The sequence below is a fragment of the Balaenoptera borealis genome (genome assembly GCF_965194805.1).
Source record: "Balaenoptera borealis genome assembly, chromosome: 17".
NCBI classification, from domain to species: domain Eukaryota; kingdom Metazoa; phylum Chordata; class Mammalia; order Artiodactyla; family Balaenopteridae; genus Balaenoptera; species Balaenoptera borealis.
The window spans coordinates 56,127,740-56,150,593 of record NC_138876.1 but is presented as its reverse complement, the minus strand read 5'-3'; the positions used below and the strand labels follow the sequence as shown (position 1 = coordinate 56,150,593).

The window sequence follows — 22,854 nt, the reverse complement described above, 5'->3', positions numbered from 1 at the left end:
TTCAGAAATTTTATGTCTATAGGTCATGGAAATCCAATTCATATGAGCCCAGGAAAAACTGAGATTTTATTGAAAGATTCCTATATTACTGAAGAGAGGGTTAAAAAAACAAAGCTGCATGAAAGTCTAGAACTCTGCCCAGGCTCTGTCCCATCTCTTCTCATGGTAGGTTTTCACCATATGGCATATGAGAGAGACAGTCTTCAAAGGTTCATAGCTGAGATCTTGACCACCAGAGTGAAAAATCCCAGAGATATTCTCTGATAGCCCAGGCTTAGGTCACTCTGGGGTCAGTCACCTGTGTCCAGGGGATCAAGATCCTGTAATTGACACTACTTGGGTCTGATGTTTCTCTTGTACTGATCAGCTGCAACCCAGCAGGTGGTGTGATAAACAAACATTATGTAAGTTATAAATCCACTCCTTTTGGCCTTTAAGCCTAATATATTTTGTATATTTTCAGACATTTTTATAGAGTTCTAGTAAAAGTATTAAGAAACACTGTCTCCGTGCTCCATGCTTATACTGGAAAACAAGATAGAGTAGAAGAAGGAACAGTTTTCAAAGGAAGAGAAGAAAGCTAGGAAAGTTTTAAAAAAGGGCATTGCCATCTCTCAACCTCTCATGTTTTTGAAAACTTAGCCTATTTGTTGAGTATGTTGTGCAAATATATTCAATCCCCTTCACCTTGCTAATATGCTATCTTATAACTGTATTGGGGAGGGGCAGATATACATGAGTTGGATACCAGTATTAAATTTGGAGTTCTTATACAAGCAACTTAAATTTCCAAAATCAGTACTACTTTTTCTCAACTGAACATTCATTTCTTTCTTAAAGACATCCTCTGGAAAGATAAAATAGTCCATCTGATCCATTTTTAAAATTTCTTAGGGAGTTCTTTATGGATGTCACGCCTGACATGAGTTAACTAGGAGTCAGTGGTCTTGAGACAATCTTTGTATTTTGGTTCTTTAAGGAAAAAATTAAGTTTACTTCTACAAACTCATTTTTAAAAGTATGGTATCTGGGGACTTCCCTGGAAGTCCAGTGGTTGGTTAAGACTTCGCCTTCTAATGCAGGAGGTGTGGGTCCGATATCTGGTTGGGGAGCTAAGATCCCACATGCCTTGTGGCCAAAAAACCAAAACATAAAACAGAAGCAATATTGTAAACAATTCACTAAAGACTTTAAAAATGGTCCCCATCAAAAAAAAATCTTTAAAAAAATATGGTATCATTCAACTCCGAGCTCACTAGCCTACACTCAATGGCATGTAAGAAATCATGTTGCATTTGCTCTTAAAACATAACAACTTAACTGTGACATTTACATATATATGACTTATACATGGAGCATAATCTTTGAAGTAAAAAGAGCCCATTGATAATAAGCTGCTTTGTTTTCTTTGTTTCTTTGTTAATAATGTGTAATGTTTTGGAAAGAAGATGAGCTCTGGAGACTAACTTTGAATCCCAGCTCTGCCACTTATTAGCCAATGTGAATATGGACATGATTCTCACTGTCTTTGTGTCCCAGATTGTCCTATACTCAGTTGCACTTGGGAAGGTTAAATGCTATGGAGTGTGTCAGGTGTCTTTGTGGACCATAACATGGCTCAGCAAAGTGATTTCCTTTCCCTCTCTTAACAGGTACTTGCTTCCCCAACTCTTTATTTATCATTCTTCAGTTTACAAAGCTCTTTCTTGTAATTTGTGCTTTTTGAATCTTGACAACTTCTTTTTATGGGAAGAAAGTTATTATCTCCATTTTTCAGTTAAGCAACCTGAGAAACAAAGTTGAAAGTAGTAGACATTAAGCATACTTTTTTTTTAATTTTTTAATTTTTTTATTTTTATTTTTTATTTTTTATTTTTTATTTTTTTTAAACATCTTTATTGAAGTATAATTGCTTCACAATGGTGTGTTAGTTTCTGCTTTATAGCAAAGTGAATCAGCTACACATATACACACGTTCCCATATCTCCTCCCTCCCGCATCTCCCTCCCTCCCACCCTCCCTATCCCACCCCCCCAGTCGGTCACAAAGCACCGAGCTGATCTCCCTGTGCTATGTGGCTGCTTCCCACTAGCTATCTATTTTACATTTGGTAGTGTATATATGTCCATGACACTCTCTCACCCTGTCACATCTCACCCCTCCCCCTCCCCATATCCTCAAGTCCATTCTTTAGTAGGTCTGTGTCTTTATTCCCATCTTGCCACTAGGTTCTTCATGACTTTTTTTTTTTTTTTTTTCCCTAGATTCCATATATATGTGTTAGCATACTGTATTTGTTTTTCTCTTTCTGACTTACTTCACTCTGTATGACAGACTCTAACTCCATCCACCTCATTACAAATACCTCCATTTCATTTCTTTTTATGGCTGAGTAATATTCCATTGTATATATGTGCCACATCTTCTTTATCCATTCATCCGATGATGGACACTTAGGTTGCTTCCATGTCCTGGCTATTGTAAATAGAGCTGCAATGAACATTTTGGTACATGACTCTTTTTGAATTATGGTTTTCTCAGGGTATATGCCCAGTAGTGGGATTTAAGCATACATTTTGAAAGTTATTAAAAGGCATCTGATCCAGGCCTGCTGTAAGCTATCCTTTTTTTTATTTTATTTTTTTTACTTTTTTAATTAAAAATAAATGTTTATTTCAAGTATGAAAAGTAATGTTTAAACATTATCCAAAAATTATGTTCAGTTTAACAAGTATAAAACAAGACTCCAACAAAAAGTTTACAATTCAGTATAAAATACTTAAGAATATACTTTGACATTCACAGTGAGGATTTCTGAAAAATAAGTTTTGCTAATAAGTTTTAGAAACAAAAATACAGTCCCAGAGGAAATAAACAAGTCCTTAAGTAAGGAACAGGTCTCCCTTAGGATGGATAGTTAGCATTTCAAAACAAGATTTGTATAATAATTCCTTTTAAAATAATGGTAAACCTGGTCCTGTGTCCTAATAAGCAGACAACAGTGGGATGGAGAGGAATTTAAGGATAAATCACGGAGGATGAGGAAGGCATGAGTATTAAGTTAAGTATGATATTTAAAGTTTAAATTGGGCTAAATTTAAACGTGCTCTACATATCCTTCAGGGACAGGGAAGAGTAGTATAGGAATTAGAGAATAAAATAAAATGATTTAATACTTGTACCCCAGTGAAGTTTGGACTTTTCGATAAAGCAGTTACACTTAACTACATTAGAATTTTATACTAAAACACATCTACCCTCACCAATCTGTCCTCACCATTTTTTCCCCCCTAAGAGATAAAGGCATTCCTGACATAACAGTGAAGAAAGCACACAGTTGTCGTGAGAACAAAGTTTAATGTTCACGTCCATATCTTTTGTATTTCTATCACCTATTCTACTTACTTCTTCAGTACTTAGGTAGCACTTACTATGTTTGGGACGTTCTTTCTAGTGCTGGGGTTTCCGCAGCCAACAAGATAGACAAGCTCTGTGCCTACATTAGAAAGTTTATATTCAAATATGGAAAGAAATTTAGTAAAAAAAATACAATTAGAAACAAGGCGATTTTAGGTAGAGGCAAGTGCTATGAAGAAAATGAAAATTAAGTGTATTAATTTCCTTTTGCTATTAGTGACTTAAAGCAAGACACATTTATTCTCTTACAGTTCTGGAGGTCAGAAGTCTGAAGTCAGGGTGTCGGTAGGACTGTGTTATTTCTGTAGTCCTCGGGGGAGTATCTGTTCTCCTTGCCTTCTTCTTCTAGAGGTTCCCTGCATTCCCTGGCGCATAGCACCTTCTGGCATCACTTCTCTGTCTTGTTTCCATTCTGATATCTTCTACCACTGATTTTGAACCTCTCGCTTCCCTCTTTTAAATTTTTCTTTATTTTTTAAATTTTTGGCTGTGTTGGGTCTTTGTTGCTGCGTGTGGGCTTCCTCTAGTTGCAGCAAGCAGGGGCTACTCTTTGTTGCAGTGCGTAGGCTTCTCATTGCCGTGTCTTCTCTTGTTGTGGAGCACAGGCTCTAGGGTGCGTGGGCTTCAGTAGTTGCAGTGCTTGTGGGCTCTAGAACACAGGCTCAGTAGTTGTGGCACACAGGCTTAGTTGCTCCGCAGCATGTGGGATCTTCCCGGACCAGGGCTTGAACCCGTGTCCCCTGCATTGGCAGGCGGATTCTTAACAACTGTGCCACCAGGAAAGTCCTCTTGCTTCCCTCTTAAGAGACCCTTGTGATTATTATATTTGGGGCCCACCTGGATAATCCAGGATAATCTCCTATTTCACAATCCTAACTTAATCTCATTTGCAAAATCCTCTTTGCCATATAAAATAACATATTCCAGGGTCATGGGACTGGATCATGGACCTCTTGGGTAAGGGTCTTTTTTCAGCCTATTGGGTGAAGTTAAATAAGAGAATGATCTAGAATGGACTGGGCACCTTCATATAGTGTAATCACAGGTGATTTGTCTGAGGGGTAACAGTTGAGCTGAGATAAAAATGCTGAAAGAATATACATATAAAGCTTCTGTGTGGTAAAGTACTCTTAATGTGAAAAAATATGTTCCTTCCACTTAGCCACCATTTTCTCAGTAGAATCAAGAAAGATTAAATATATATATATATATATATATATATATATATATATATATATATACACATATATATATAGCAGTTACCTCATCACCAGGAACCAGTGTTGAGAGTCCTGAGGAGTTGGAGATAGAGACAAATCTTGAGTCCTAATAGCTGTGCTGGTGAAGTGGTCAGTTATGTAAGTTTAAGAACTTGCACTTTGGTGGTTTTCTCTGAAAAGAATTATTAGCACATAGGAGAAGATAGAGTCTACTGATTCTTCGTAACTCCAACATTAAATTTGTGTCTCAATCATGAGTATACAGTAATACTCTTGCATTTGCCTTTCAAAGCTTTCAACAGCAAAGTATTTGCATTAAATCTCAATGACTAATGATATCTCTGAAGTCACTAAATAAGAATTGCTCATAGGCAAAGAACAATATGCCCAACTTTCCACATACAAAATATTAATTTAGAGATATTTTAAAAAATCGCTGAAAGATGGGATGTAGTATATTCACTTTCTTTCCTGAAACACCAAAATATACAATGCCATACCAATTTTGTTTGTCATTTCCCAAGTTTACCTACTACAATATGTCCTAATCTAAGGATTTGGAAATTTTCAAAGGAAGTATCATAAGAAACTCAGTAATATCTTTCATTTCTGGATTTAACACCATACACATTAAATAAAGGTCCATGAGGTTTCAAAGATACTGACTTCAGCTTTGCACTGATCATGTTTCCTTAAGTATGTCATATCTCAGCTTTGAATTCATAGTACCCAGAATTGTACTTGTGCATACTAGGTCATACTAGATGATTCATACAATTTCTTGAAGGACAATTTGAATTGAGATTTTATATATATATATATAATTTTTTTTTTTTTTTTAAGTAGGAGAGGAATGGTGTGTTCCCTCTCTTAAGTGGTTAATCTACATGAAAACAAATCTCTTTTGGGAGGAGATAACATATTTGTTGTGATCCCATGGCATACAAACATGGAGAGTAGTCAGACTGCTTTCTTCACTTGAGTTTATTTTCCAGCTTTAAAGCTCTAGGCTGCTGTGAGCCTGTGTTTTCACACTTCCCTGCCTGGAGTGAATGAGAATCTGCACCAATAGCTATGCAGCTCTTTCATTAACACCAAAAATGGTGTTAACATGCTCATAAGGAGATGTTTCTTAGGCCTGAGTCCTGGCTTGCTTTCTTTTTATTTATGTATTTATTTATTTATTTATTTTATTTGGTTTTTTATTTATCTTTATTTTTTAAAATTTTTATTGGGGTATAGTTGATTTACAATATTGTGTTAGTTTCAGGTGCACAGCAAAGTGAATCAGTTATACATATACATATATCAACTCTTCTTTAGATTCTTTTCCCATATAGGCCATTACAGAGTATTGAGTAGAGTTCCCTGTGCTATACAGTAGGTCCTTATTAGTTATCTATTTTGTGTATAGTAGTGTGTATATGTCAATCCTAATCTTCCAGTTTGTCCCTACCCCACCTTTTACCCCATGATAGCCATAAGTTTATTTTCTACATCTGTAACTCTATTTCTGTTTTGTATATAAGTTAATTGTACCTTTTTTTTTTTTTTTGGGGTTTCACATATAAGCAATATCATGATATATGTCTTTCTGTGTCTGACTTACTTCATTCAGTATGACAATCTCTAGGTCTATCCATGTTGCTGCAAATGGCATTATTTCATTCTTTTTTAGGCTGAGTAATATTCCATTACATATATATACCACATCTTCTTTATCCATTTCTCTGCTGATGGACATTTAGGTTGCTTCTATGTCCTGGCTATTGTAAATAGTGCTGCAGTGAACATTGTGGTGCATGTATCTTTTCAAATTATGGCTTGCTTTCTAAGTGTTATTCTGGATTGAAGACCCAAATTGTGATGGGAGGTCTAAGTGGAGCAGTTTCTTAAAATCAGTCAGGACACTGGAATGTCCTAAATACCCCTGGATAATTTCTAGATACATGAACAACACAAGGTTATTTAATTTTTTTCCAGTATGGATTAATCATATCAATTTTGCTCTGTCTCTCTTAAATTTTGTCTTCTCTTGGAGAGAAAAGTGGGGTGGGATATTTCATATCTCCACACTTGAGTATATGTTTTTTCTCAAAAATGGCTAAAAAATGTAGGCTTTTACAGATGAATGAAAAAATTAAATGCTGTAAGCCAAATATAACTCTACCAAGAGTGTTCTCTCTTGAGTATTTACCACTATTTAACTTCAACCCCCTGGAGTATGCTATATTATTTTTTTCAGTATTACCTTCTTCAAAGTCTAGTATATGAACTATCAAAGAGTTTTTAGAAAGCTCGGCAGGAACTAGTTTGTCCTAAAGCTCTACCCTAAACTTTCTTTCTTTAATCTATCCACCTGAAAATAATAGAAAGTAATATGAGAAATTTCATATATATATAAAATACATATGACAATATTATGTATTATATATTATGCAATTATATATAATAATAATATACACTTATTTTTATATAATAATTTTACCCTGTCCTCCCACCATTTGAAAGCCTCCAGTGACTTCCCATTTTACATGAACAAAACCCAAATTCTGAATTCTCTCATGATGTATCCCCTGCAAACCTTTTCCATTTTGTCTTAATTCCACTCTTTTCTCTGTACCCTGTGCTTCAGCCTTGGAGGTATCCTTTCACTTCTCTGAGCATGCCAAGTTCTTTGCTGTCTTACGATGTTTCTTCTCCTTGGAAATTTCTTCCCCCCATGCTTTATGTGTCTGTCCTCCTCTTGTCCTTCAGTCCTTGTCTTAGGAAGTACCTTCTTGGAGAGACCTTCCTCTCCTAGGAATTTTGTCTAAGTTGCTCCCCTCTGTTATCCTTTATTACTACATGTACTATATAGCATATACACACTATATAGCACTGAAAAAATGTTAATTATGGGTCTTTGTATTTGTTAAGTTGATTATAGACCCTGTTTCTCAGTAGATTGAAAGTTCCACAAAGTCAGGGACCCTATCACTTTGTTCTGTAGTATATACCCAGTGCTTAGTAGTATAGCTGGCACACATAGTAATTGCAAAAGCATATTTGAATGAAACAGTATTGATTTTTTTCTCTCTTGTTACCCTATATTTTCATCCTTTTCAAACTGTGAACTTTTTGGCCTGCTGGGAACAGAAAGGCAGCAGTGGGTGGGAGGTCGGAATGGCTCCTAACTCAAAGGTTCATCCTTCAACTGCACAAAGACTCAAGCACGGTTTGCAAGGTCCTGTTTATATATTTGTTTTGCCATTCTTATTGAGGCATTGGTATTGATCAAAGGACAATGCTGTTTTAATGGCTGAGGAGCAGACATCTAAGCAAGAGATTCAAATAAAATATGTGAGGTCACCAAAATCAAGTGGCTGTGTATATGTCACCCAGACTTTATGGGCTAGACCAAACACAGAATGGGAAATTACAGAATGCTTTTATTTTTTTAAGTTTTGAAAAGTGAGGAGAGCCAAGAAAACCATTTGGACTTGAAAAAATGGAGCAAAGCATTCAACTAAGTGAATTACGTGCTTCACTCCTGGTTGGCGTAGAAGTTAGATACCTCTCCTCCCTGTTTTTTAGTGGTATTTAATAAAATAATCTACATAGAAATGTGGTAAATTTCTAGTAATTAGAAGTGTATCCAAATATAACTAGCTTCTTAAGAAAGTTTGGAGAAGGGATTTGGAAAGAATCTGTGCAACCAAATTAGGATGATGTGTAAATTTTGAGTTAAGAATGAAGAGTTAACCTGAGCCTGCTGTTGGGTATTTTCCTTGGACTTTGCTGATCTGTTTTTTTTCTTTTGACTTTAGTCAAGTTGTTGTAGGCAAAAATCATGTTTTGACAGCCATGTTATGCTCCTACTTTGTTTGTCAGCAGCACTGCCTAGAAAAAAGTCATTCCATTTTTCCCACTCCCTCTTTGTTTGTGGGATTACAGTATGGGGACATGTTCCTGGAAAGGTAGCATTTATCTTGTGATGACCATCATGTAATTAAACAGAGGAAGAAATTCCAACATGATGTTACAACTGATTAAAAGAACCTAGGTCCTGGTATAATCACTGAATGACACTTGGATCATTTTAGTGAACAATTATTGATAATATTCTTATGATTTGGGCCTCAGTTAGTTGGATTTGCTATTATTTGTAGCCAAAAGCATCCCTTTTAGACTTGTTGTTCTTATTATCACCAAGGCTTTCTGGGCTTACCTAAGACAAGGGGGAGGAGGGTAGCATATCTAAAGGATTAGAAATTTCCTCAGAGGTGGGAACTTGGAGCATATATGATGTCACATAATTCTCATGGTTAATGAAATGACTGAAACTCAGAAGTGAATACATATTCTAGTGGAGTAATAAAAGTTATTGGTTATATTTATTAAATGGAGCATTTAATAAATAAAATTTAAAAATTAAAAAGATATTTAATTTTTTCTAGACCAGGTAAAAAATTAAAAAGAAATTTCAGCACAGCAAATTAAAGAAATCAATTAAAATAGGATATCATTTGTAAAACCCACTGTAATTTTGTTTCAAAGGCAAAGAAAAGATAGAATAACAAATAGATGGAAATAGTTGCCAAAGTAGGCTTTAGAGAATTGTTCCTGTATTATAATAAAATGCGGCTAAAAAAAATATTGCATTGAGAAGCAATCTTATTCAATGATAGGCATAAAGTCTTTCCTTCCCCAGATTACCAGGTGTGAAAATATCTTATTTAATAATACTATTTTCTTCCAATTTTCCATCATGTAAAAGGTTAGTTATTCTCAGAAAGTCAGGCAGTAACGCAGAAAATTGCTGTTTGAGTGATTGTTTTTTAGCTTCTTAAGCCATCTGTGGTTCAGCATTAGAGAAATGTATAATGTTTGGCTATATAAAATTCATTTTTATTCTCTTATAACAGTGACATTGGTGTTTTGTTAAACAAGCCAGGGCATTTCCAGTAAAATAATGAAATGTTAAGATTCTTAAGTGTATATCACTCAGGAATATTTAAGGCCCAGTTATGTAGCTTTCTATTTTTTCTTGTTTAGATATTTTTACTATTTTAAAACAGGATTGTTCAAGGAGAGCTCTGTAGAAGTATAAAGAGATTTTCGGTGCAAAGGTTTCATAGATGATTAACAGTATTTAACCTTACCACAGTCAGGCTGGGCATTTCCTAGAGATTTTTGGATTAAAGGAGACTATGAGGTCATTAGATGAAAGAGGCATGGGTTAAAACTCATTTGGGAGAGGCTCTTCATACCCAGTAATGGCAAAAGATGATTAGGGCCAAGTTCTTTCTTTCTAACTAGAGATTTTTTCCCATTGTTTTAAAATATCCACTTTGAATTATATTAATTGCAGTGAAAGATATAATAATTTGGAGACCTAAAATTAGTGTCACTTCTAATGCTAGGAGTATATTCAACACAAGGCCTACTTGGGTGTCTGTATTTAAGCTGAAAAATTCAAGTGAATTCCCTTCCTGGAAAAAAAAAGTGAAGTACAAAGGAGTAGAGAGTTAAAGAGGGGACAGGGAAGGAGAAATGAGGAGAGAAAAATATAATTGTATATGATGTTGAAAAGCAAAACATCATTCAAAGATCCCCCCTACTAGCTTGACAATTGCTTTTCAGACCAAGTGCCAAACTGAAATATATAACAAGACAGCTCCTTTCCCAGATGGTAATTTTCCACATTTTACTCCTGTAAAGCTGCTTTTAGGAGTCCTGAGTTCAGTAAGAAGATAAAATAGAACCAGTAGAACCAACTCTTTCTAAACTTTCTATTGAAATATGAACGCACATACAGGTCAAAAGTGTAAAGGCCAATGAATTTTCACAAACTACCTTGCACCCAGATCAAGAAACAGATTATCAGCACCCCTAGGAATGCCACCTTGTGCTCTCTTCTAAGAACTAGTCACAACAATTGTAGTCACTATCCCAACTTCTGACAGGTATGTTTTGTCTGTTCTGTATTTTATGTGAGTCATCCATATTGTAATTTGTTGTTGTAAATTCTTTGTTCTTGTTGCTGTATAGTGTTCCAGTGTATGGATAGAATACACATTTGTCAAGTCTACTATTGATGGGCATTTGAGTAGTTTCCAGTTTGGGGCTATAACAAATAGTGTTTCTATGAATATCCTAGTACATATCTTTTGATGAACATATGGACACACTTCTGTTGGGTATATAGCTAAGTGCAAAAATGCAGAGTCACAGAAGTGCATATCTTCAACTTTAGTAAGTAATGCCAGTTTTCAAAAAAGGTTGTACCAATTTATACTCCCACAGCGTCACAAGAGTTCCCTATTATATCATTTACCTCGTATATTTAAATGATCAACGTACATGTGCATCTCCTTAAGTGGTTGATACAGGGATGAAGGGTATGATGGGAGACACCATCAGACACAGGCAAAAAATAAAAATCAGTTTATATATGTGGAGGAAAGTAATCATCTGCATATAGAAAACTATACAGGATAGGGGCACAACATAGTCCTAGGTGAGGGGAGGAAAAGGCAGGCAGGTTTCCATAGCAAGGAGTTTCCAACAAAGCTCCCAGTGGACCAAATGTAAAATAGATAGCTAGTGAGAAGCAGCCACATAGCACAGGGAGATCAGCTCTGTGCTTTGTGACCAGCTAGAAGGGTGGGATAGGGAAGGTGGGAGGGAGGGAGACACAAGAGGGAAGAGATATGGGGATATATGTGTATGTATAACTGATTCACTTTGTTATAAAGCAGAAACTAACACACCATTGTAAAGCAATTATACTCCAACAAAAACATTAAAAAAAATATTACTCAGCCATAAAAAAAAGAAAAAAAAAAAAACTTAATAAATTCATTTGTTTTTTTTTTTTCATTTCAGCACATTAATTTAGCCTTAATGAGATTTTGGATATTATTTGAATTCCAGATATTGCTCTGTCTTATACCTCTGAGGAGCTGGGAACTTTGATCAAACCTATCATGCCTATGAAACTACAGTAATATGTTTCAAAGCTACAGTTAAAAAATATTCTTACATGAGTCCCAAGATTTAAAAAGTCATTTAAGTATATCTATTCCAGGGAATAGATAATACGTCTTGTGATTTAAGAGTTATCATTAATAATGCATAGAGGGCTAATTGTTAGATGACAAAAATTGTTACTAATATCTACACTTCACCCCATGTTTTTAAGATGTGGGGACTAAACCTAAGGACAAGCCTACTAGTGGGAGACAGGTAAATGAATAAACAAAAATAAATCATATAGTGTGATAGACAGTTACAAATGCTGTGGAGCCTGGAAGGGGGATCAGGTGTGCTGGGATGGTGAGGTTACCATTAGAAATAAGGTAGTGACTGAGAAGATGACATTTGATAAAGCCCTGAAGGAGGTGAGAGAAAGAGTTATATGGATATCTAAAGAAGAGGAACAGGGAACAGCAAGTGCAAAGGCCCTGGGGTGAGAGCATGTCTAACATGTTAGAGGAATGGCAGGGAGGTCCGTGTGACTGATGAGGTGTACATGAGAGAGAACAGTCATAGGAAATGGGGTCAGACAGAATAATAGAGGTAATTGTATGCAATGTTGAGGACCTTCTTTTTACTGAGTGAGAGTAGAAGTTATTGGAGAGTTTTGAGAAGAAGAGTAACACAATTTTAAAAGGATACCTATGCATGCTGAGTTGATGGAAGCAGGGGGACCACTGAGGAGGCTATTACAATAATAAAAGTGAGAAATGATGGTGGTTTAGACCACAGAGGTAGAATTGAGGTGGTGGCAAATGATTGGATATCAGATATACTCTGAAGGTTTAACTGGAAGGATTTGCTGATAATTGAATTTATGGTATGAGAGAAAGAGTGAAGTCAAGGATGAGTTAAATATTTTTGATGTGTGTAACTGAAAAGGTGGATGCACCATTAGATGACACAGCTTTGTCTTTTTCTCTGTCCATGGTTGATTATGTGCCAGCAGAAACAAAGTATGGTGAGAGTTAGATGTATCCAAGTTTGACCTTCTGCTGTGTGAGTACAGTGAGGCAAGAGAGATGTTAAGGAGTTGGATGTATATACAGAAAGTTACCACTTTATGATGGATCAAACAATCTAATCTGGATAAATAAAAAGGCAAAGATGTGATGGGGGTAGGAGTGGATGAGACAGAGTAGAGATTACATCATGGAAAAGAAGAGATCAAGAAATTATGAGGCCAGTTTATTGGAAAGATCATTGAAATCACCAACAAATTTTAGTTAGAGCTGGAGAGAGTGACAGAAACCAGGAGCTGATATCCTCCAGGAAGGAGGGAAATTAACAAGGTGGTTGGTAGATTAATAAAATGATGAAGGGTCATGGGTGGTATCTGATTTTGTGACAGTTAGGAGATTTTAGGAAAAATGGAGGGAAATGAACTGATAGTGGCAAAGAGGAAAATCTATTGTTTCAAGGACTGTGGGAGAGAAAAACAGCCACCTTAATTTGAAGGGATGTAGGAGAAGCATTATCCTGGAGAGACAGACAGGATTTAATTAGAGTAAGAGGATGATTGGAATAGTCAGAGAAGGATGTGTGTGGGTAAAGAATTTTGCTGATAATTGAACATGACTTCTGGAAGATCTAATGATTTCAGGATTGGAGAGTGGTGGGTGATGGTATCAATCAGGGGGATGTAGAAAGCTGTAAAAGATTTTTGTTGGGTTTGAAACATGACCTTGGATCCTGGGCTTCTTGTGATGACAGACATGCAGGCAGTCCTCACTTGGCCCAGTTCTGTGATTACTGAGATCAAATCAAGTTATCATCAAATCTCAGTTACCATAGAACTGTGCAAAGTGAGGACTGCTGGTATTCTGAAATAAAAGGAATAAAGAAATTAATCCAGCTCCATTGGACATAGAAAGCCCACAGGCTGAGTCTCAGGTTGGAAGTCAGGCCAGAGTACATGTGGATACAGTGAAGTGATATGGAGGGACATATGCAGGGCACCAAGCCTATTGGTTACAGTGGTGATTCTGTAATATTTCTGCACATTAGAAACATCTGGGACTTTAAAAAAAAAAATCACAACACCCAGGCCAGCCCCCCAGAATCAGTATTTTTTAATATTCCCCAAGCTGACTCCAATGGGCAACCACGTTTGAGGACCATGGTGCTGCAGTATCTCTTAATCCTACGATATTCAAATCATTGGAGGCATCTGTCATGTCATCATTGCTGATTTTCTCTTCTTCAGTTGTCATCTGTGCAAACTCTGACAGGACCTCATTTTTCAATGGCTTAAATTGCTACATAAATAGTTACAGAATGTTGCATTCATCAATTACATGGAATTCTGCATATATGGAAGATTTCTAATGTCACCTTGTGCTCCTTTTGCATTTTAGTTGTGCATTATTGTTCTATTGCATTTTAATGCCCTGTTTGAAACCATAATTAGCCAACAAAGATACTGACCCAAAGAATGGGAATAGATGCATGATAGTTTCATTTTACAACTTGCTTCCCTACTTAAAAATCTGTGTGTGAAAATTTGTAAAAGGAAAATTTTTTCTCTGATGTATTTTATTTGCTTCACAATACTTATAATTTAAGCAATTAGTATCATTGAACATTTAATATTTTTCTTTTTGCTATCATAAATCACACATTACTATAGTAATGCATACCTTTTTATGCTTCCAAACCAAAAATTGCACTGGATGAGGTTAAACAGGAAAGGTAGACTTTATTTAAAGCTATCACAGTAGTGGAGAGAGACAAGAACTGAATTCAACTCTAAGAAATGAAGGGCAAGAGAACTTTTAAATGCTGGGGTGAGAGGAAGACCAGAGGCCATCTGTGCTTGCTAATTGGTTCTACTCAAAGGAAAAGTAAATTTTCTCTTACCTTTGTGTCAGGAGATAGTTTTATTATTTGGAGCAAGGCACAGGCAGAAGGTAGGCTCTCACCTCTCTCAGAAACTGGGAGATAGGGGAGCTGTCTCCTCTGATAGTTACATTTCTAAAGGATGGCTCCCAGGTCCTTGAGAAAGACCTTCCTGGGTTGTAAAGCTAGCAAGAGGCTTTTAAAACAGATTTCTATCTCAAAGGGCAGAGAGAGAATTTATAATTTCAACTTTTCTAAAGTAAACACTCCAAGAAAAGGGAAATTAGGACCTAGAGTCAGAACAATGTCTGTCTAAAATTTAGTCAAGGCGTTTTCATCAATGCACATCTCATATTAATTCTTAAGGAAGAGTTGTGAATTGCTAGGTGAGTGCAAGAATGCTTTTAAAACATTTGATTCATAGTGGAAAATCGCTGTCAGACTTTTTTTTTTTTTTAATTTGTATTGTCACTAGTAGGGTATAAGGGAATCCATTTTCCTATATGTGTGCCAACATGGATTTGGTAAAAGAGACTATTCTCAGTTTTTATTTTTATTTTGACCAATATGTTTTCTTAAAATTCACTTTATTGAAGTATAGTTGATTTACGATGTTGTGTTAGCTTCTGGTGTACAGCAAACTGATTCAGTTATACATATATATAATAGTTTGCATTTGTTAATCCCAAACTCCCAGTCCATCCCTCTCCCACCCCTCCTCCCCCTTGGCAACCACAAGTCTGTTCTCTATGTCAGTGAGTCTGTTTCTGTTTCGTAGATAAGTTCACTCGGGTCATATTCTAGATTCCACATATAGGTGATGTCATATGGTATTTGTATTTTAACCAATTTGTAAGTGAAGAATGGAATATCATACGTTTAATTACCACTGAGATTGAACTTCAAAAATATATGTATCGGGGCTTCCCTAGTGGCGCAGTGGTTGAGAATCTGCCTGCCAATGCAGGGGACACGGGTTCGAGCCCTGGTCTGGGAAGATCCCACATGCCGCGGAGCAACTGGGCCCGTGAGCCACAACTACTGAGCCTGCGCGTCTGGAGCCTGTGCTCCGCAACGGGAGAGGCTGCGACAGTGAGAGGCCCGAGTACCGCGATGAAAAGTGGCCCCCGCTTGCCGCAACTAGGAAAAGCCCTCACACAGAAACGAAGACCCAACACAGCTAAAAATAAATAAATAAATAAATAAATTATATATATATATATATATATATATATATATATATATATATATATATATATATATATCGTCCATTTGCAATTCCTCTGTTGGCAATTGCCGTTTCATGAAATTTTTTTTTTTTTTCTTTTATAGTGTTTATGTTGCTTTCAAAAGAAAACTGCAGTGTTAACCCTGATTAACAGTTCATAAACGGGAGAAAACTCAGTAAAATGAACCAAGAGTTAACTACAAATCTAGGTATTGGTTTTTTACATGTATATTTCAAACCTCAATATTGACTGAATTCCTTAGTTTTTTATAAGAACAGCTGCAGTAAGAGAATATGTCGAGCTTGAGGGTATTTTCTTCATTTTGGCTTCAGGCAGAAGGAATTGCTATGTCTTAGCTTTAGCGAAATATTAGACACTGACATTTCTGTTTCATAGAAGACAATCACTGCTTGTTGGAGGGAGAAAAGGAGAGGATAAATATTTTACAAGAAACATTAAATGACAATCAAACAATCTTTCCTCTCTCTGGCTGCCCACCCTCTTCCCCAGAAACAGCCACCCTCCCCCTCACCTCAGCAAACCCGGATGTGTATCTTGAATGTTTCAGCTTGTTATATTAAATATTCTTGGTTGTAACACATCCACTGTCACCTCTTGTTTACATACTTTGGCCTTTTTAAGAGTCCCCATCTTTAAATGTCATTAAATTCTGAAAGCTTCAATTTTTCTCAGAAGGAGCCATAAATCATTGGAGAAAAGTAGCACATTGAAATGTAATTCTGTTTTTGATATCTTCCAGATCTCTTTTCTTTGTCTATTATTCCTGTCACCTTTCAAATAATTAATGAATTGATTGCCTTTCGGACATAGACACTGTGTATTCTTCAGGCTTGAAATAGTGAAATGAAACCCTGCAAGCTCATTCTAGAGGAAACAGTCATACAAGCATATAATTTCAATGATGTGTGTTTAACTGTAGGCTTCAACAAAGGTAGAAAGTGTGAAATGAGGGAAGGAGAGGGAGGGTAACATAAGTTCACTAAATGTCTTCTAACTGCCAAGCACTGAGAAAGGTCCAGTCTTACTTAGATAAGGGACATGATTGACTGAACGATCTGTGAGGAACATTGTTTATACTTAGTTTTCTCAAAGTTTACCAAGGATCTGACACATAGTAGACATTAAATAAGTTTGGGAAATAAGGGACATTTAAACTGGTCTTAAAGATTATGTGGAATAAATGAGAGGCATTAAAAAAAATTTAATATAGTATATAAATTTTCATAAATATTATGGATATCAAAAATATCAGTTATTTCTGTCTCTAATAAATACTAATTATAAAAACTTGATTTTAAAGCATTGCCTAAGAATTAAAGCTGACATTTTATTGACCTGTTAATAACATGACCGTATTGCTGATTGAGAATACTAGTTAAAACTAGTAAAATATTATGCGGTGTATATTAACTACAAAAATGTACTTACTGTAAATATAATTGGCATCCAGTTTCAGGAGGGCTTATCATTTGAATGGGGAGGGCTTGCCTTTATAAAAATGACAAATTTTATCTCAATTGATAATCAATAAAATGACATTATATTTTTGTAGAATCTCAGTGAAGCTGCATAATAATCAATTATACTTTCTCTAATGAGCTGTTGGTTAGATGAGGGAGGATATTATCTCAAACTCCTTATGGTTCAATTCCAAGAAAGTAATTAAAATAAAGGTATAATTATATATATAATCTACATATATAGGGATTATGTATATTCTATAATGCATATATTAAGAATATATATTAACTGTATATATGGAATATATATGTGGAGAATATACATATGGAATATGTATATATGTGAAATGTATATGTGAACATATTTATGTTAAATGCATATATATATATACGCACATAATTTACAATTCTATCTACCCTAGAACCCCAAGTTACAAAGTTACAAATGGATACTATTCTATTCTCCACATAGTATTGATTTGAAATTTGAGTCTCACTGATTTTTCTTACTAACATGGGATTGTTAGCTGAGAAAACTCAGTTTAAAAACCTGACCTCGAACCCCAGGGAAATAGCTCCTCATTCAGTCCTCCCCTTCCACATCACATTTGTATGCTTTGAATATTTGTAATGCTAATAAATTCTTTTCTAAAATTACTTCTATGTTACATTTTTGCTTAATATGATAATGGGAAAAGTGGAAAGAGGACAAAGAACTACTTCTAGATTTGAAATGCAAACCAGATAATTCATTATAAATACCAACAAACTCACCAATAAGGGAAATTTTTAAAGAAATAAGGAGGAAAGAGAGAGAAACAAAGAAAGAGCCAGCCCTAATTGTGTCTCTATTAATTAACACTTATATGGCTATCGTTACAGAATTGTATGTCACCTAAATGTCAGTTGCCTGGGGGTTCCCAAATCCTCTGGCCTTTTTCTTTTAATATGCAAGTGAAATTTAGCTAAGTTTCCATCCCAATTATTACAGAAAAGTCAGCAACTCCCCCACACTATCTGTAAGAATACTTGGGATCTACATTTCTCCCAGTCACCTCTTGGCCTGATTTCACATTTCCCCTGAATTCTCAGTCTTCTGACATCTTTGTACATTCCAGGTTAGGCATCTTTTTCTTTGGTTCTTCAAATCAATCATGATCGCAGAACTCTTGAATTTAGCACAATTTTTTAAAACCAATTTCGGTTGTACAGTATAGAAAACAGTAACAAATTGATGCTTAGAATATTATTAACAGTCTCGTAGTTATTCCCACTCTCGTAACTTCTCACAGGCTGTCATTCGTCATTGGACATCGATGTCCTCATCTCCTCACTGTTTGTGATCTCACTGAGATTCATGATCCCCACTCTTGGAGAATTGAAACCTTCCTCACTATTTTCCTTCTTCTTTGTTTCTCCACATTTTATTATGTATGAAATTTAGTTCTCTATTTTTCCTGTTGCAGAAAGCTCTGACTATCCGAAAAACAACCTGTAATGCTATTTTTCTGAGTAGTCATCTGCGCTGGAGAAAAATTACATGTCTCTCTCCGAAGGCACATTGTATGTTTTCTTTCCTCCTGCATATGAAATTGCAGGATATGTTTTCCTTCTCCACTCTCTATAAGAAAAAATAATAAAGTCCTCTATAGTCTTCTTTTTAATTTATTTTAGTTCCTTTTGAGAAAATAGGTACTTAGAAAATGCCATTGGCATTTAAGAAGGATTTAAAGATAATAAATTGACAATTTAGCATTATCATAAGTGGTGCTGAAGGAAATAAAAGTGAATTGTGATTAGTTAACCAGGTATGGAACTAAAGAATGAAAAATGAGAAATGTAGAAGATAGTTTTTTAAGTGGCAAGATTTGATGGTGAATTTTGTATGTGAACTAGATTATGTTATTCAGGAATGCTTGCTTTTGTTATCCTGAATTTCATATGAGAAAATCAGTAGTATCCAGAGCTAAAGTAACTTTTAAACTCTTGGATGGGCAGGGAATTTGCTAATTTTTCTTAAAAGCTTGACTGAAAAATTAGTAGTTCTGAAGAATATGCTGCCAATGCATTCTTCTAAAAGCTTCTCTTGTAGTTTTGAAATTCTGTTGTCAAAAACCAGCTCCTGTGGAAAGCAAGGAGGACCACTGAAATGGGAAAAATAGAGGCCATTAAGTTGGAGCTTGTTGTAACAGTGAAGTCAGCCACCATCACCTGTATTTGGCAGAGACTCAAAGGCAGATGGGAGTGGGAAAGCTCAGAGTAAAAAAAACCTGGGAAAGTGTTCATTTTTCTCTGATTGGAGGTTGTTGACATGGGAAGCTGGAGGTGGGCTGTCCAGAATGTGGGGCATCTTTTGTGATTGGTTGGAGAGAATATTTGACCCTTTCTGGTTAGTCCTGAGTTTGAAGTGGGGGCAAAAATAAGGGAAATCTGGCAGTCATTGACCCAAGTCCTGCCCTTTCCCAGCTGCTTGCTGAAGAGGTTGTGGGTTGGAGTTCTTTTGTCACATATGGTCTGTCATTCCCCAGATATTACTAACCAGAACCTGCTGATAAGACAAGGCTGAGTTTATTGCTTGTCTAGGTCAGGGAGAATGCTACCTCACAAAGCTTTGACAGTGCTTTGGCATGGGGGAGTTAAAGGCAGAATCTGTTGAGAATTTTGTTAAAAAATACACCAAGGTGTGGTTTTGGTTCTCAATGTGCAGGATGAGTGTGGGAGTAGATAACCCTTGTTCTCTCTTTTCAATTGGACCATCTTCTCTTTGCCTCCTTTAGATGCCATTGTCCTGTGTTGAAGGTTGCATAATAGATGAAATAGTTATGTTAATTTCATATCCTGTTTCCACAAAACAGTTTTTCAAAATTGTGCCCTACATTCCACTGTAGAGTGGTAATGTCTGCAAATGCTGTCTGTTCCAACCAGAGGTCTCCCGTATGGGTCTAAGAATCCTTGTGTCATTTGGCACTTGATCTTGTTTGGTCCTGCTGATGATAGAAGGGAGACTTTCTCTGAACAAAATCAGTTAATGAAGTTTGTATGTCTGAAACATGGTAACATAAACTATACTTTCTTCTGCTGGTACCAGGAGGCTCAGAGCTGATTGGGAGAAGCTACTGAGGTGGGGAAGCAGTGTTAGCTCTTGGTGAGTAGTTGCAATGTAGGTATTGTCCTCAGGAAGGGGAAGTGTGTGACTCCAGAATGTCTATGAAGTAGACTTTTTTGTGCAGTTCTGTTTGCATGACAAGCATGCCCCCCCTTTTCTTCTTGTTTTTCTTACTGTATGTGTCTTTCAAGTAACTTGAAGGTATATTATTCTCAAAACTATAATGTAGCATCTACTACTGGCTGAATGGAGGTTTCCTACAGAGGTACTAATTATTCAAGGCATGGAAATTTTCCTAATAATAAACTCAGATCAGAGAGTTCAAAGCCAAAAAATTCCCAAGCAACCAGAGTATTATCTTAGTGAACAATGCTTCTAATCCCACACATATATCCCAGGATACATCTTTCCTGGGGCTGCTGCATTCATTTTATCCTGTTCACTGTATTCATCTTCCCCTTCCCTTGAAAAGGCCCCAGGCTCCTTATGTTAATTATTCCATCCAGTTTCCAGAGCTCTGCGTGCAAAAATGTGGCACACTGAGTCAAAAAAATGTCCTGTTTTACCCTTTCCTTAGGGAAGGAGACATTCAGCTCTTGCTTTTATTTGACCGAGAGGTATACCACTCAAAAAAAGGTAGGAAAAATTAAATCTGCTCCAAGCTTACTTGGTTCTTCGTAAATCTAAAGTAATTAGTAGTTTCTCTTGCTTAAAAAAATCAATCAGAGGAGGATAATGAGGGTCTGGGAGGGACACCCACACACTACTGCATAACTAAATGGATATGTAATGTTGGTCAGCTGTTTGTTATCCTTTAATCTGTTGCTTAAAGAGACTTAGAAATGTTGGCATTGTTGCTTTTATGGAGTAGATATACATGTAATGAGAGGGCTAAATAGGCAACAGTTGAATTGGTCATGGAAGAAATTGGATGACTGTGGATTGATGTGTTGTAAGATTAGAATTAAGAGAGTACAGGTATTTCTTACTTTGTGTGGGAGTGTGAGACCGTAAAAATGACTGTGCAAGCTGAAACTATGCAAAGTAATTTTGATAATCCATGTGGGAAGTTATGATTGCTCTGTGACCTTTCCATTTTTGTCAGCACATCAAAAGCTCTCTTACTTGAAAGTGTAAATGTATAAGGAAGTAAAAAATTATAAAACTAATATTTATTTAGTACACTGTAATTTAAATTATAATGTTAGTTATAGTAAAAATTATAGTATTAAAATTAGAAACAATGAGAATTAAAATGTTTTATTTCTTTTAAATAACTTATTAATTATAATTTGAATAGTACTTGTCTGCATCTTCTCATCATATAGCTTACGATACTGAGTGAACATCTTTTCTTTGTCCTGGCAAATTGTCATATTCCTTTCTAAGAGTGGATCAGAGTCCAATATTTTATCCATTGCACTTGCCATACCGTAAAATATATCTGAAAGTTTCTTTAATGAAAGCTGGAGTATCCTGTAAGGAACCTGAAATATCTTGTGTTACTGAAGCAAACCTGGGTCCCCTGGCCCGCACAAAGTAAAGCTAATCTATTGATACTAGGTTGTGGTGAAGGAAAGTGCAGTGTTTATTGTAGGTGCCAAAAAAGGAATGTGGGCAGCTGATGCTCAAAACCCCCAAACTCCCAGGTGGGTTTCAGGGAAGCATTTTTAAAGGCAAATTGAGAGAGGGGAATTGCAGGGTATGTGATCAGCTGGTGAGCAATTCTCTGCTTGGTTGATGGTGAAGTAACAGGGTGGTATCACACGGGTTAACATTATCAATCCTCAGGTCCAGTAGGCTTGGGGCCATGTGCTCATGGTCATCATATAGTTAATTTTTTCTATTTGGTGAGGGTTTTAGCATCTGTAAAATAATTCAGGAAGTGTGCTTTAGATACTGTTATCTAGATTCTTCAGGGAGGGACTAAAGATTCTGTGACAGTCACATGGCTGATTTAAAGTTTATTGTTATTAGTTCTCCTGGCCCAACTGCAATTTTTGTCACTACATGTTGACATCCTTTCTATCATTAATTTTTGAGCCAGGCTTTTGTGACTCAGGGGAGGCCTGGGAGACTCCAGCTGGAGGCAGGCACAGGACATGGTGGGTGGGGGGGAGAGTCTGTCCTAGGAAGGCCCTAGAGGGTCCTGCTTGGTTACATAAGGTCAGTGGAAAGCCAGTTAAGAATTATATGTAGCAGAGTAATGCAATAGGCAGCTTCACATTGTTATAAAGATATCTGTGCAGAATTTTAGAAAATGAAATGATGTTGGGGAGTGGGCTTAGAGGGAGTTTAAATATGAATCAAATGATGGAGATAGGAGAGAAGGAAGAAGAATTAATTAATGCAACATGTAAGGCTTAAACAGTGGAGTATGTGGATATGCTGTGCATTGAGGCAGGAAACTCAGCAGGTTTGTATAGCAAAATGATTATAGGGTCTGGAGGACCCCCAGGGAATTAATATTCATGAACTGAGTTTTACATGAGTGGAGTGGGTTTGGGAATTCCGGAAGTAGAATATTTTTTGTCCAGATTCTC

The 22,854-nt window shown here is 36.2% G+C and overlaps 1 protein-coding gene across 11 annotated transcripts in view; it reads left to right on the top strand.

Moving 5' to 3' along the window:
* RALYL (RALY RNA binding protein like) overlaps nucleotides 1-22,854 on the top strand; it is an 877,709-nt gene that overhangs the window by 88,190 nt on the left and 766,665 nt on the right. Inside the window, exon 1 of one of the 11 annotated variants that reach the window (XM_082363565.1) lies at nucleotides 20,930-20,947. The exons of the other annotated variants lie outside the window; for them this stretch is intronic. The gene's annotated coding sequence lies outside the window, so the exon portion shown is untranslated. Of the gene's footprint in view, nucleotides 1-20,929; nucleotides 20,948-22,854 lie in introns of those variants that run through there. 11 annotated transcript variants of the gene reach the window in all.